The sequence below is a fragment of the Ictidomys tridecemlineatus genome, unplaced genomic scaffold (assembly GCF_052094955.1).
Source record: "Ictidomys tridecemlineatus isolate mIctTri1 unplaced genomic scaffold, mIctTri1.hap1 Scaffold_54, whole genome shotgun sequence".
Taxonomy (NCBI): Eukaryota; Metazoa; Chordata; class Mammalia; order Rodentia; family Sciuridae; genus Ictidomys; species Ictidomys tridecemlineatus.
In genome coordinates, this window is record NW_027523576.1 from 893013 (window position 1) to 906942 (window position 13930).

The 13930-nt window shown below is 41.8% G+C and overlaps 1 long non-coding RNA gene across 1 annotated transcript; it reads right to left on the minus strand.

Annotated features, from left to right (window-relative positions):
- Positions 1-183: 183 nt before the first annotated feature.
- Positions 184-13361, minus strand: LOC120891599 (uncharacterized). The gene is made up of 3 exons (XR_013433512.1): positions 13182-13361; positions 760-804; positions 184-605 (listed from the first exon to the last, which is right to left on the minus strand). It is a non-coding gene; the product is annotated as an uncharacterized LOC120891599 (long non-coding RNA).
- Positions 13362-13930: the final 569 nt, after the last annotated feature.

The window sequence follows — 13930 nt, forward strand, 5'->3', positions numbered from 1 at the left end:
AAATTTCCAAATATTTAACAAATCATTTTGTCAGCTGATACAGGTGAGCTCCAGTTCATTACTGGCCCAGACCACAAAATCAACCACCTTCCAGTGGAAGTGTCCTGGCTGGGTCAGAATCAACATCTGGATACTCCTGGTAGGTAGAATCTTCAGTCAATCTCATTTTGTTTCCTTCCCATCTCCAATACCAATTTACACACACACACACACACACACACACACACACACACACACACACATAATTTAAGAAAGGCGTAAGTACACTCTAAAGGGCCATATATGTGCAAGTTATTTGATGCATGAATTGACACTTACTAGTGAAATAGTTCCAGGTCTACATAGACAGGATTGGACTTACAAATAAATATTATAGAGAACTTGTCCTGTATGGGCTATTCATTTGACTATAAGTGACATAAAACCCAATTCAAACAAATGTAAGATATAAGGAATGGTTATTGGCTCACATAACCACGATGTTCAGGGCCAGTCTGACTTCTTGCATGGCTGTATCCAGGTGCTCACACAATAGAAACAGGAATTCAGACTGATGTTTTTCTCACAGTAGTAAAAGGGCCACTAGCAGTTCCGGTTTAGCAGCCCTGGTGGAAAACAAAAACAAAAATGTTGCTTTCCTTCAGAGCAATTCCCAAATTCCTGACAGTAAAACTCCAAGAAATTGTTCTGATTGGACAAGCTGGGGTGACATGCTCATCTCTGAGCCAATCACAGTAAACCAGAGAACATAGTACTTACCGTGGCTGGGTGTGGACCCTGGGCTGATTCCTGGAGAAGGAGATGCTGTCCACCCATTTAAAGCACATGGAGAGAAAAAAAAAATGGATTGAGAATGGCTTGAGTTGGTTTCCCCAAAAGGAAAGTTGGATTCTTTTCCCAGGGGGAAAAAAATCCAAAGGGAATGCAATGATTAATTTTAGGTGCCAACTTGACTGGGATAAGGGATGCCCAGATTGCTGATGAAATATTAAGTCTGGGAACATCTATGAAGGTGTAAATGAAAAATATTAGTATTTGAGTCAGTAGACTGAATAAAGAGGATGCACCCTCACCAGTGTGGGTTGGATCATCTAATTTATTGGGGCCTGCACAGAACTAAAAAGGCAGAGGGGAAGACAATGGGAATGATCTTGTGTGCTTGTTCTCTCTCTCTCTCTGCCTGAGCTGAGATGTATATTTTCTCCTGCCCTTGGACATCAGTGCATCTCAGGCTTTCAGATCAGAACTTATATCACTGGACTACCATCAGTACCTCCTGCCTCAACCTCCATACCTTCATACCTAGGCTAAATGATATCTTTTTTTTTTTTTTTTTGTTCTCCATCTTGGGACTCCTTAGCCTGCATGAGCACAGCATCCAAGTTCTGAAATAAATTTCTTCATGTATATTGATTTGGTTCTGTATCTCTGGAGAAGCCTAATGAAGGATCCCTGCTTGACAGATCTAACAGCAGATGCCCACTACAAATCTAATATGCTTGTCATTGCGCCAAGCAGATCTGTGTGTCAGGAGAGACAGGAGTTTCATATATAGCTCAAACATCCCTTGGCGTCATCAGCTTGTGGGTTGTATTACATTAATTCTCATATTTTATTCATTCAAAAAAAAAAAAAAAACCTGCTTTTAAAGGTGGCCCCTCTGGTATTTCTGAAAGTTCCTCCGAATTATATCCTTATGGCCTTCCAAATCAGCCTGGGCTACTGCTTCCAGGAAAACTAGTCAGCCAGACCCTGTTCTTTATTACTATCCTCTGGCCCATAAAGATGAGAATTCTGTAGGCCCTGCTTTCTGGAGCCCAGCATTTAGTTAGGAGGCAACATGAGTGATAAACATTAGGTTCTGTGACTAGAGATAATGAAAGTGTATCACAAACACAGCACACATCTGTCATCCCAGCAACTTGGGAGGCTGAGGCAGAAGGATCACAAGTTTGAGGCCAGCCTCAGCAATCTAGCAAGGCTGTGAGCAACTGAGCGAGACCCTGTCTCAAAATAAAAATATAGGGCTGGGGTTGCGGCTCAGCTGTAGAGCACTTGTCTAGCACATGGGAAGCCCTGGGTTTGATCCTCAGTGCCACATAAAAATAAATAAATAAAATAAAGATATTGGGTCCAACTAGAGTAATTAAAACTATCTCAAAGTGTTTTAAAAAATAAAATAAATAAAAATATAGGGGCTGGGGTGTAGCTCAGTGGTGGAGCACTTGCCTAGCATGTGTGAGGCACTGGCTTCGATCCTCAATACCACATAAATAAATAAAATAAAGGCATGCTGTCCATCTACAACTATGTAAAAAAAAATTAAAGATAAAATTTAAAAATATAAAAAAGGGCTAGGGATGTGGCTCAGTCGTAAAAAGCGCCCCTGGGTTCAATCCCCAGTAACCAAGAAGAAAAAAAAAAAAGAAGAGAATTGAACAGACATACATAGATTATCATGTGAAGATACAGAATTCTCAGAAAGAACCAACCTTGCCTATACCTTGATCTTGAACTTCAAGGGTCTAGAATTGTGAGAAAATAAATTCCTGTTGTCTAAGCCATGCCATCTATGGGTATTTTGTTATGTGAACCCAGTCAGGCAGGGAGTCTTGGAGGAAGAATGTCTTTTGTTGATTTTTTTAAACAACTGAGTAGGTAGTACACACACTCAAAAAGGCATAAGGTTTTCCTCCTCTGCCCAACCTCCACCCAGTTTCCCTCCCAGGAGACAAATGGCTACCGGGGTCTCCTGTTTCCTTCCAGAGCTCCCTCCATGAACAAACACAAATGTATGTTTGCATTGTTTTATTTCTCACCCTGCTGCACACGGCTCTGCACCTTGCTTTTGCATTTAATAAAACACCCTGAAGATCCCGCATGCATGACTTCCACAAAGCATGTTTGGAAAGTCAGAGAGAAACCCTGGTGAATCACCAATGCGATTGGAAAAAAGAAAAAAAGAAGAAAAAAAAAAAGCAATGCTTTGAAACCACACGGCCACACTGTCAGATATTTTAAGCCTTTGCATTCAGAGGAGCTGGGAGGAGAGACCTCAGGAGGTGAGAGAGGCAGAGGCAGAGGAGCCTCTGGGTCTTCACTCCCCCTGCATGCCCTGTTCTGCCCTTCTCTCCCCATCGCACAAACTAGGTCAGCCTGAGAGATGCTGCCTGCAGCAAGCAGGAGGGAGATGGTCCATGCTGCGTGGGAGGGCACGATTCTGGGCCCATATTGGGATGCCATCTGTAATTGTAGACTCTCAGAGCTGCGAGATCTTAAAGATCATCTTGTCTAATTCCCTCATTTTGCAGATGGTGAAGCTGAGCCCAGAGGAAGGAGTGGGGGGGAAGGAACTTTCTGAAGATCTCGTGTAGCTAGGTGGGGACAGAGCAGGGTCTACAGCCGGGGTGTAGAGGTGCTGGGGGAGTCCTAACTCTTGGCATTCGATTTTCATGTTGTCACCATGCACCTGTTGGTTCCTAAGCCTGTGTCTAGATGTCCAGATTTTATTTTGCCTTCTTTGATATGCCCTGGGTATCTTTGCAACCACAAAAAAGAGGAATGGACCCTGGGTTTCAACCATGTTGGTTTTGCTTATTTGCTTATTATCTACCCCTCTTGGGTTTTGCTAGGCAGTTGGGTTGCCAAGGGCTACCATTCACAGTCCAGTCCATAATGTAGACTCTATGTCAGCTGTAACCCCTGGGGTTGTGCAGTGCATAACCTGGGAGGCCCTATCCAGCGAGGTACTGGTTGTGGAAAATTAAATGAGATCATGCTTGTCAATCCATTAAAATACCAATAACTCCTTCAATGTCAGCCATCATTATGATCACTTTTATTATTATTGTCCATTCTCTTAAGGAGCAGCTAGGAATAGGAAAGCTGAGTAGAAAAGCCATCTTTGCAGAAATTTCATTTCTATAATTAAAGGTAACAAGCATTCAGTACCGAAAACCTGGAAAACACAGAGAAACAAACAAAATAGCAAAAAATACTCCCACCAACCAGAAATATCTTCTTTTGACATATGGTATATGTTTTTCTGGATTTTTTTTTTTCTTTTGGTACCTGCCTGCCTTTTTCACTTACTAATATATTTGGGAATGCTTTTCCATGTCAATCATTTTCACCTCCAATATTGGTCTTAAGGGGAGGAGACTCCAGCATAGTAACTGAGAGAGCATGCCTTATTATTATTATTATTATTATTATTATTATTATTATTATTTTGGCATCAGGGTGCTCAACCACTGAGCAATATCCCTAGCCCTTTTTTTATTTTTAATTTTTTTTTAATTTTGAGACAGGGTCTTACTAAGTTGCTTAGGGCCTTGCTAAGTTGCTGAGGCTGGCTTTGAACTTGTGATCCTCCTGCCTCAGCCTCCAGAGCTGCTGGGATTACAGGCATGCAGCTCTGCTAGGTACCAGCTGTGTGACCTTGGACCAGATAATTAACCTTTCTCTGCTCTAGTTTTGTCATCTGTAAAATGGGGCCAATAATAACATTTGCCTCGTAGAAGCACTGTGAGGATTAAATGAGTTAACGTGTAAATTTCCCAGAGAAGTATTTGGTACAGAGTGTTTGGTATTTTATTGTCATTTGGCCAGCCTGTTTGGGGGAGGTCTACAGTACTTTCATTTGCTATACTGGTTCCTTATGGTTGGCTCTTTAGGAAGATCCTAGTTTCTCCTTGTCCTAAATAATGTGGCCCCAAATCTTCTCAGCCACGCACCCTGGGCACATTCATGGTAATTTTATTAAATTCCTAAAAATTGAATTGCTGGGTTATAAATATTTGTACCAAATAATCCAAAGTGTGAGTTGATTTACCTTCTGGAAGAATCTGAAAGGACAGGAGAGCAACACAAGAATTGGGGTCCTAGAAGCAGAACAGGGAACTGTAGGAACAGAGTTCAGGACCAGGAACATGGTTCAGTTGTCAGGTGGTCCACCTAGTTCCATGAAGCTGTTACCTGGGCCCCTGCCCTTGGCAGCCTAATATCATACTTCCAAATGTCTGTCACTTGACTAGAGCACTCTCATGTTCTTTTCCAAATCCAAGAACCATCTACACCATAATATATTTAATATTTTGAAACAGATTTGCTTTTAAAAAAAAACCATAAACACAATTTACAGCTTTAAAAGAACATTTTTTAAATCGCTATGTTAAATGGAAAACCAGAATCATCTACCATAAAAGGAGAGGAACTGTGAAAATCACTCTAACAAAAGCAAAAATGTGATTAAATGGTAGCTAGACACTTGCCTGGGAACTCTCTGAGTTCCAGGCCTCAGGATTTTCATTATTAAAGAGGGAGATTTGCAGATCAGCAATAGTGAGAGAAGTGTTAAAGGCTTAGGAACAACAATTTGACACTTTGTCCTTGGTATAAGAAGAAGGATTGAAAGGTGTGGTGGTACATGCCTGTTATAGCAGCTGCTAGGGAGGTTGAGGCAGGAGGATCACAGTTGGAGGCCAGCCTCAGCAACTTAGTGAGATCCTTGGCAATTTAAGAAGACAAGGAGATTTTTTTTAACTGAATTCAGTTGTTTAGAGCCTCGCTGAGTTGCTGAGGCTGACCCTGAACTTTTGATCCTGGTGCCTCAGCCTCCCAAGTCGCTGGGATGACAGGTACCCAGCTTCCTAAGACTTTAAACCATATCTTTGTGTGTGTGTGTGTGTGTGAGTGTGTGAGTGTGTGTATGTGTGTGTGTGTGTGTGTGTGTGTGTGTATGTGTGTAGGGATAAAAGAATGGTACCAAGTAGGAGTGATTCACACTAGACTGTAATGACTACCCAACCTCATACGTGTCCCCATCTGGGTCTGCTTTTACCTAGACAGGCCACCCTCTAGTACAACCAAAGAATTCACGTCTGTTTTAGTCATCTCTGGCTGTATAAGAAATCAGCCAAAAATGGGGTCTTGAAACCAATGCTCATTTATTATCTCTCAGTTTTTGAGAGTCCAACTCACACAGGGCAGAGTGGAGAAGTCCTGATTCTTCTTTATTCTTCTCTTGCCGTCTTCAGTTGCAGGATTTGAAGTCTAGGGGCGGAATCACCAGAAGCCTCACTTACTCATGTGGTGAAGCTGGCTACAACTAGCAGGTTGCAGTCCCTTATGGCCTGAGCTTTCTCTTCGCAAGGTGACTGGGTTCCTAGGGCAAGCATCCCTCTAGAGATCCAGGAAGAACTCATTATTGCCTTTATGACCTGGTCTGAGAGTTCATGCAATGTCACTTCTGCTTCATCTCATGCATTGAAGCAGAGCCAGTTTTGAGAGAAGGTAGTACAGACCCCACCTCTCAGTGGAGGGGTGTAGATATTCCATTATAAGAAAAACATGTTAGGGCTGGGATTGCAGCTGAGTGGCAGAGCGCTTGCCTAGCATGTGTGAGGCACTGGGTTCAATTCTCAGCACCACATATAAATAAAATAAATGTCCATAGACAACTAAAAAAAAAAAACACGAAGAAGAGCATGTGAGATGGAGATATAGCTGCAAAGACACCTTCAGCATACATACTCTAGTTTAATTGTCTTATGGTGGGATTTCATGCAGAAGTCAAGAACAGATTTCAGGGTAGTGGAGGGTCCTCTGGATGTGACTCTGGTCAGATCTCCTTTCTCCAATGTCACTTTGCTCCGGCTGTCTGCATTCATAATTCTGCTTCTCTCTGCATTTATACTGCAGTGCATTTGTGATCCATTTTTCTCAGAGGGCTCAGACAATTCTCACTACTGACAGGCAGGGGCATGATCCTGCCTGCCAAGAGGACCTGACACTGATAATAAACAGAAATAAGAAGTTCTGATGTGATTCTGTACCATCAGATGGAGCGCAGCCAGCCATGAATAGAAAGTTTCCTGCTTTGAATTTGGCCTTCCTGAGCCCGAGAGGGAACCTGAAGATTGAAGGTGGTTTTGGCTTTGGGTAAGGAACTGTGTGTGTTGTGGGGTGGGAAGATGTCAAGATCTGTCCAGCCAAAGGGTGATAATTCTCGAATGTCTATATGGGGTCTTGATGAGCAGCAATTTGATCGAAAGAAAGGATTGGAAGTTCCATTTGCAAAAACACTCCACACAGGTTTGAGAAAGTGCTCGGTGTCTCTTTTAAAGGTCTGGGAGTGGGGGATGTTGGAGTTTGGACTTGTTCAGAAAAAGACCCCGAGATAAAGATCTAAGAGTGGAAAAGTGATCAAGCAAGGGAAGGCAAGAAAGTAAGGGCACACAATGAAGCCAGCTGCCACCGTGGGTGAATGAAACTTATCCCTTTGGGGGAAATGACAGAATCCAGGGTAAAACTCTTGCCTTAGAATTATCCCACCCAAGAGTGGCCATCAATATCAATGCTGCTCCCACAGAGCTGGGTTAATCCAGCCTACTGTTCTGAGTGCTGTAGGCTTCCATGATTTTGGTGAAACCTTAGACAAAGAGATGAGCTATAGGCAGTGTGGAGATAGCTGGTACACAAATCCAAGTGGTAAGACACAGGACAGGGCACTGATAATGTATACCACAGGGAATAATTGTGTTTATTCAGTTGAAGGTCCATCTTCATCTATTTTACTAAAATGTGACCAGGACTAAAGAGGTTCCCTTAGTTTTAAAACTAGGAAGATCTCAGACCCAGCCAGCTTATTTATAGTCACTTCCCTTAGGGGCAGAGCAACAGAAGGAACCAAAGCCCATCTGTCACCTAGCTGGGGTTGTATCTCACTTTGTAGAACTTAGTATGCTTGAGGCCCTGGGTTCAACCCCCAGAATGAGAGAAAAACAAAAGTATAGTCTGAAGAAGAGGAAAGCAGTGGCCACAAAAAGGATTTATAGATAATAAAAATGTTCTGGACTTAAGTGGTAAAGGTTGCATATCACATCATTTTGTGAATATGCTACAAGTCACCAAATTGCATACTTGAGGAGGACGAATTTTATGGTTTGTAAATTATATCCCATTTAAAAAATGACTCACAGCCAGGCATGGTGGTGAATTCTAAGTACTTGGGAGGCTAAGACAGGAGGATGTCAAGTTTAAGGCTAGTCTAGGCAACTAAGTGAGACCCTGTCTCAAAAGAAAATTTTTTTTTAAAAATTGGGGGTGGTGGTGCGGGGGGCATAGCTCAGTGGCAGAGCACCTGCCTAGCTTGTGTAAGGTCCTATCCTAAGCACTAAAATTATATATATATATATATATATAAAAGATACATAAGGACAGACATATAGACCAATGGAATAGCATTGAGAACCTAAAATAAAACTAACTCTTTATTTTTATGGTCAATTTTTTTGATACCTGCTATTAATTTTACAATCCACTGGATAATCCAGGATGATTTTATTCTAAGATCCTTGACTTAATTACTTGCATAGACCTCTTTTTTAAATGCAATTATCCTTCCCAGCAGTTTCTGGGAATTAGGACGGCGGGGTGGGGGGGAGGGAGTCACCAATCTATCTACTATGCCCCTGTTTTATAGATGAGGAAACTTGGTAACTCGATAATACACCTATTCATAACAGAAAAGTGATGTGAAATTAGGCATCATGGTTCCAAATTCCATGCTCTTAACCCACCAAGAAATGAAGGGACAAGCTCAGATAACGATTTCTACAATGGCATGGTGAAGGATAAATGGGAGCGGAAGAGACGGTTGGCACCTAGACCAATCAGGAGGCTGTTATAAGGATATTGGAAAGGCAGGGTACAATGGCAAAATGAATGTATGGAGAAAAGGGCAAGAAATCCTATATCTTGTCCCTGTCATTGTTTCCTTCCCAGCTTTCCATTGGTTAGACCAGATGGCCCACTTGGGCTTCAGATCACAAACTTGCTTCTTTTGGGGGCTGGGTGAGGCCTCTCCTGCTCATCATGATGGAAATGCATCTCTGTCCCAAGAGATGCAGTTGTGAAATCTCTTACCTCCTTTGTCCCTCTCACTGTGCACACATTTAAGTAAAACTGGAGAAGATAAACCTTCAAAGGTGGTCTGAACTGGGGTATGCGTTTTAGTTAGCTTCAGATGCCCTAAAAAAAGTACCATAACTGAGTGGCTTAAACAACAAAGATTTATTGCTCACAGTTCTAACTGCTAGAAATCCGAGATCTACAGGGAGAAAGCTGGAGATCCAGGAGAACTAATGATATAGTTCTAGCCTGAATTGAAAGACCTGAAAATCAGGAAAGTCACTGGTGCAAGTTCCAGTCCAAGTTCAAAGGTGGGAGGCCAATGTTCCAGCTTGGAGACACTTCAGACAGAAGAGAGAAAAAAAATTCTTTCTTACCCAAATTTTTATTCTTTTCAGACCTTCATGGTCCCACCTACATGGGGAAAAGCAATCTGCTTTACTCATTTCAAATGCTACTCTCATCCAGAAATGCCCTTATAGATTCCAGAAGTCATTAAATATCTGGGCCCTCTGATATATAAAATTAACCATCACAAGTGGAAATCTGAGTTCGCTGGATTAGGTTGCCCTAAAAATTGGGTGACTTAAACAATTGAAATTCAATAAAACTTAATTGAGATCACAGTTAAAGACTGTTCTATTCTTATCTCTTCCACCCACAATGGCCAGCATCATAGAAGCCACGCTGAATACAACTGAGCCTCAGGGTAGAAAGAGCTTGGGTCTTGAGCCACTACTTAAATCAAGAATACACCTTGTGGACAGGGGCTGGGGTTGTGGCTCAGAGGTAGAACGCTCGCCTCGCACGTGAGAGGCCCTGGGTTCTATCCTCAGCACCACATAAACATAAATAAATAAAATATTGTGTTCAAGTACAAGTAAAAAATAAATATTAAAAAAAAAGAATACACATGGTGGACAAAATGTACACAAGAAATAATATCTTGTATTAAACTGTTGAGATTTGAGAGTTGATGTGTTTTGGCAGATCCTGCTACCTTCACTAATACAAACAACAACTCCTCCGACTATTATTACTAATACCAGAAACACAAATGGGCACTCCAAGGACTGTTAAAGGTTCTGATCAGAGAAGTGATCCTTTCATATGACAGTATGAAATAGTGTCAGTTGGCAAAATATAGGTTGGACTGGAAGAAGGCTAGGTGGGAAACATGGAAATATGTGAGGAGACATTCAAAATGTATCCATGGAAGAGCTACATGGGTATCATCCAGGAGCTTGGTAGATATTACAGAATCTGGTGCAGCACATTTCAAACTTTAAGGGACATCGGAGTCACCCAGGGATCTTGTTAAAAATGCAATTTCTGATTCAGTAGGTCTGGGGAGGGCCTGTGATTTTGCAGTCCTAACAAGTTCTCAGTTGGTGCCAAGGCTACTGGTCCATGGATCTAGGTCAGACAGGAGAAGGACTTGACCTAGGTTATAATGGAATGGAGATTCCAGAGCTATTAAGGAGGTGCAGTTGACAAGACTAGCTGAATGCTGTCATGTGTGGAGAAATCAAGGATGTCTTCCTCATGTCTGGTTTGGTAACTAGTTGCACAGTTTGGTGGATTTTCTTTTCCTTTTTCTGACCTATATTTTATAATGCACCTATTTATGCATTAAAGGAAGAAAATAAGAAATCAATGGCATTGTAGGAGTTTAAGTAAGTAAAGGGATATTTTAAACTCTGACAAAGATTTTAACTTTTTAATTTTTTTTTTAGTTATAGATGGGCACAATGACTTTATTTATTTTTATATGGTGCTGAGGATCAAACCCAGTGCCTCACCCATGCTAAACATGTGCCCTACCACTGAGCTACAACCCCAGTCCCACATTTTTTTTTAAGAGAGAGTGAGAGAGGGGAGAGAGAGAGAGAGAGAGAGAGAGAGAGAGAGAGAGAGAGAGAGAGAGAATTTTTTTAATATTTATTTTTTAGTTTTTGGCGGACACAACATCTTTGTTTGTATGTGGTGCTGAGGATCGAACCCGGGCCGCACGCATGCCAGGCGAGCGCGCTACCGCTTGAGCCACATCCCCAGCCCCCCCAGTCCCACATTTTAACTTTTGAAAAAAACATTTAGTTTTTAGTTGTAGGTGGACACAATACCTTTATTTTATTTGTATGTGGTGCTGAGGATCGAACCCAGGACCTCACACATGCTAGGCAAGTGTGCTTCTTCTGAACCACAACCCCAGCCCCACATTTTAACTTTTGATGAACAAAATATTCAATTTTTATATAATTTCTTGTGTACATTCTATGCTGAACAGTTAGGAGGACTGAAACTGTCACCAACTATTAAGCTGATAGGATCCAACTTTATTTCCAAGAAGACTTAATAAAATGTGATATTTTTGTTATCCTCTTGTTAATTGGAGAACTAATTGTTTTATAATATTGACCAGGTGCAACATACTCATTTCTCTTTAAAAATTCTTTCCAGGGACCTGATTATGAAAACATAAGGAGAATAATTTGCTTCTTTCAATACCAAACCCAATTAATTTCAGTGACTCCTAAAGGCAGGGGTGAAAAGTTAGAATATTAAAGCTCCATTTGTTTAAGAAAGAAATTCATTTTCTTCATTCTCAACAGACTTCTTATTGTTTTGGACATAAAGGTCTTTCTGAAATTGGTTAGAGAAACTGGTAAAACTAATGGAATGTTCATCCTCAATTTTTTAAAAAAAATTTTATATTTTGGTACTGGGGATTGAACCCAGTGGCACTTCCCCACTGAGCAATGTCCCCAGCCCTTTTAATTTATTTAGAAAATTTTGAGATAGGATCTTGCTGAATTGCTTATGGACTTCCTAAATTGCTGAGGCTGGCCTCATACTTGCAATCCTCCTGCCTCAGTTCCGGAGTTCCTAGGATTACAGGTGTGCATCACTATGCTCAGCCCAATTTTTTTTAAAGAATAGTCACCTTACAGGTGACAGGCTGCTGCTTGGGAAAGAGCAGGTCACTCTGTAACAGGAGGCAATGAAAATAACTACTCATGGAACCCTGTCATGTACCAGTAACTTGTTGAATTTCTCATAATCCTCTGAGGTAGGTACTTCTAAAAAAAATATTTATTTTTTTTAGTTGTAGTTGGACACAATACCTTTATTTTATTTATTTTTATGTGGTGCTGAGGATCAAACCCAGGGCCTTGCACGTGCTAGGCAAGTGCTCTACCACTGAGCCACAACCCCATCCTGAGGTAGATGCTTTTAATTCCCAGCATACAGATGGGAAAGCTAGTGCTTAGTGAGATTCAGGGACTTGCCAAGTCTCCCCAGTATCAGCGACAGAGACTGCATCCCAGCCACGACCCTTACAGAGCTACCTTCTGAAATATCACAATGTTAAGCAGGGGGTTATGAGATGTACCTCCAGTGTTTGCATATGAGGAAAACAAAGTTCAGAAGATTCCCGGTCCAGTGTGGTTTCTGATGTGGCTCACAGCCTCTTATTGAAACTGGCCAAACCTATAAAATTTGGCGACATTGATCTGATTCCTAATGCATATGGTTGTTGGTTGGGATGACTTTGGGGGCCTTGGGAAGACTCTGCTTTTCCTATTTCCCTCTTTGATGGCCTCTGAAGCTCTACCGTTAAATATCAATTCCTCTGGCTTAGGCCATTCTTATCTCCTTGTTAAATGCCGTTGCCTGAGAATTCTGATATGTATATGTGCATCTGTCCCTGCGAGTAGATCTTCCTTGAATTCAAGGAACAAGGAGAGAGGATAAGGGTAGACTGAGATGAGTCTTGGGGCAGGAGGAAGAGGAGAAAGGAAAGATATTTAAAAATGGGGGATCTGAGGGCCTGAATCATAATCAGCTCTTTCAACATTTTGCTGGAGAAGTGACTTAGACTAAAGGCGGACTTTTTAAGGTCAATGATCCATTTTTGTTGTTGTTGTTTCAGTGCTGGGGATGGCACCTATGGCCTCGTGCATGCTAGGCAAGCTCTCTACCAGTGAGCTAAACCTTTGTTTTGAATAAAGAAAAAGAGAATATTAAGCAGACCTAATTTCCCACCTTAAGATCATCTACAGGTAGAATATAGATTTGGAGTATAACTACAAACAACTTGAAGAGTTAGCTCTGAGTCTCTCTCAGGTCCCTGCTCTGCGACCTTGAATAAGGTCACCCCATCCCCTACCCAGGAAGGGCCAGACTGAGAATTGACTTAGCTGATGGGCAGATGAGGTTTTTCAAACACCGAATCTCTCGTCACGTTGAATCCTCCCAGAGCTCACCTGTGCCGGACATGCTTCGAACAAGGTTGACATTAAAAGTCTTTTCAGACTCCCAGTGGCTTCGCTGCTTCCTCCCCCTCTTCAGTTAGTCTGAGGAGCCTCTGTGGTCCTTCCTCGTCCTCTTGTTCTGCCAAGGGAGGTCTGGGGCAGGCTCTTTCTCCTCAACAGGTCCTTTCTTACCTCTGGATGAAACAGAAGGAGAAACAAACAGTTTACATAATGGTGCGATCTCACTGATGCCTCAAACTCATTTTTTTTCTCCTATTACCACATTTTCTGACAGCTAGTTTAGAATTTGTTACCATTTTTTTTCCCCCAGCTAGAGAGCTTTTAAACAGAGATCCAAGTTTATCAGAGCATAACTTTAAGGAACATAGTTAAGGGCTGGGTGTGTAACTCCGTGGTAGAGTCTTGCCTAGCATGTAGGAGGCCTGGGTTCCATCCCCAACATAAGAAAAGAAAAGTAAAAAAGAACACATTTTTAAACAGAACTTCAGTTTGGAGAAAAATGGGTGCATCTTCACCCCTGATACAGACTGGGAAGGTGGTAATGGCTTCTCTCTTGTAAAACTAGTAAGGGATGCTTACATTTGGAAATTTCCTCCAATGAATCTTCCAGGGGGAAACCCTTCCCAAAGCAGTTTACTATAGACTGTGGCTCAGCTTGGGAACAGCAACAGGTCTCTCGACAGAGCTGATCAGAGAGAAAAATCTGAGAAACTGGCAGAGCCCTGAGCACTAACAAGTGT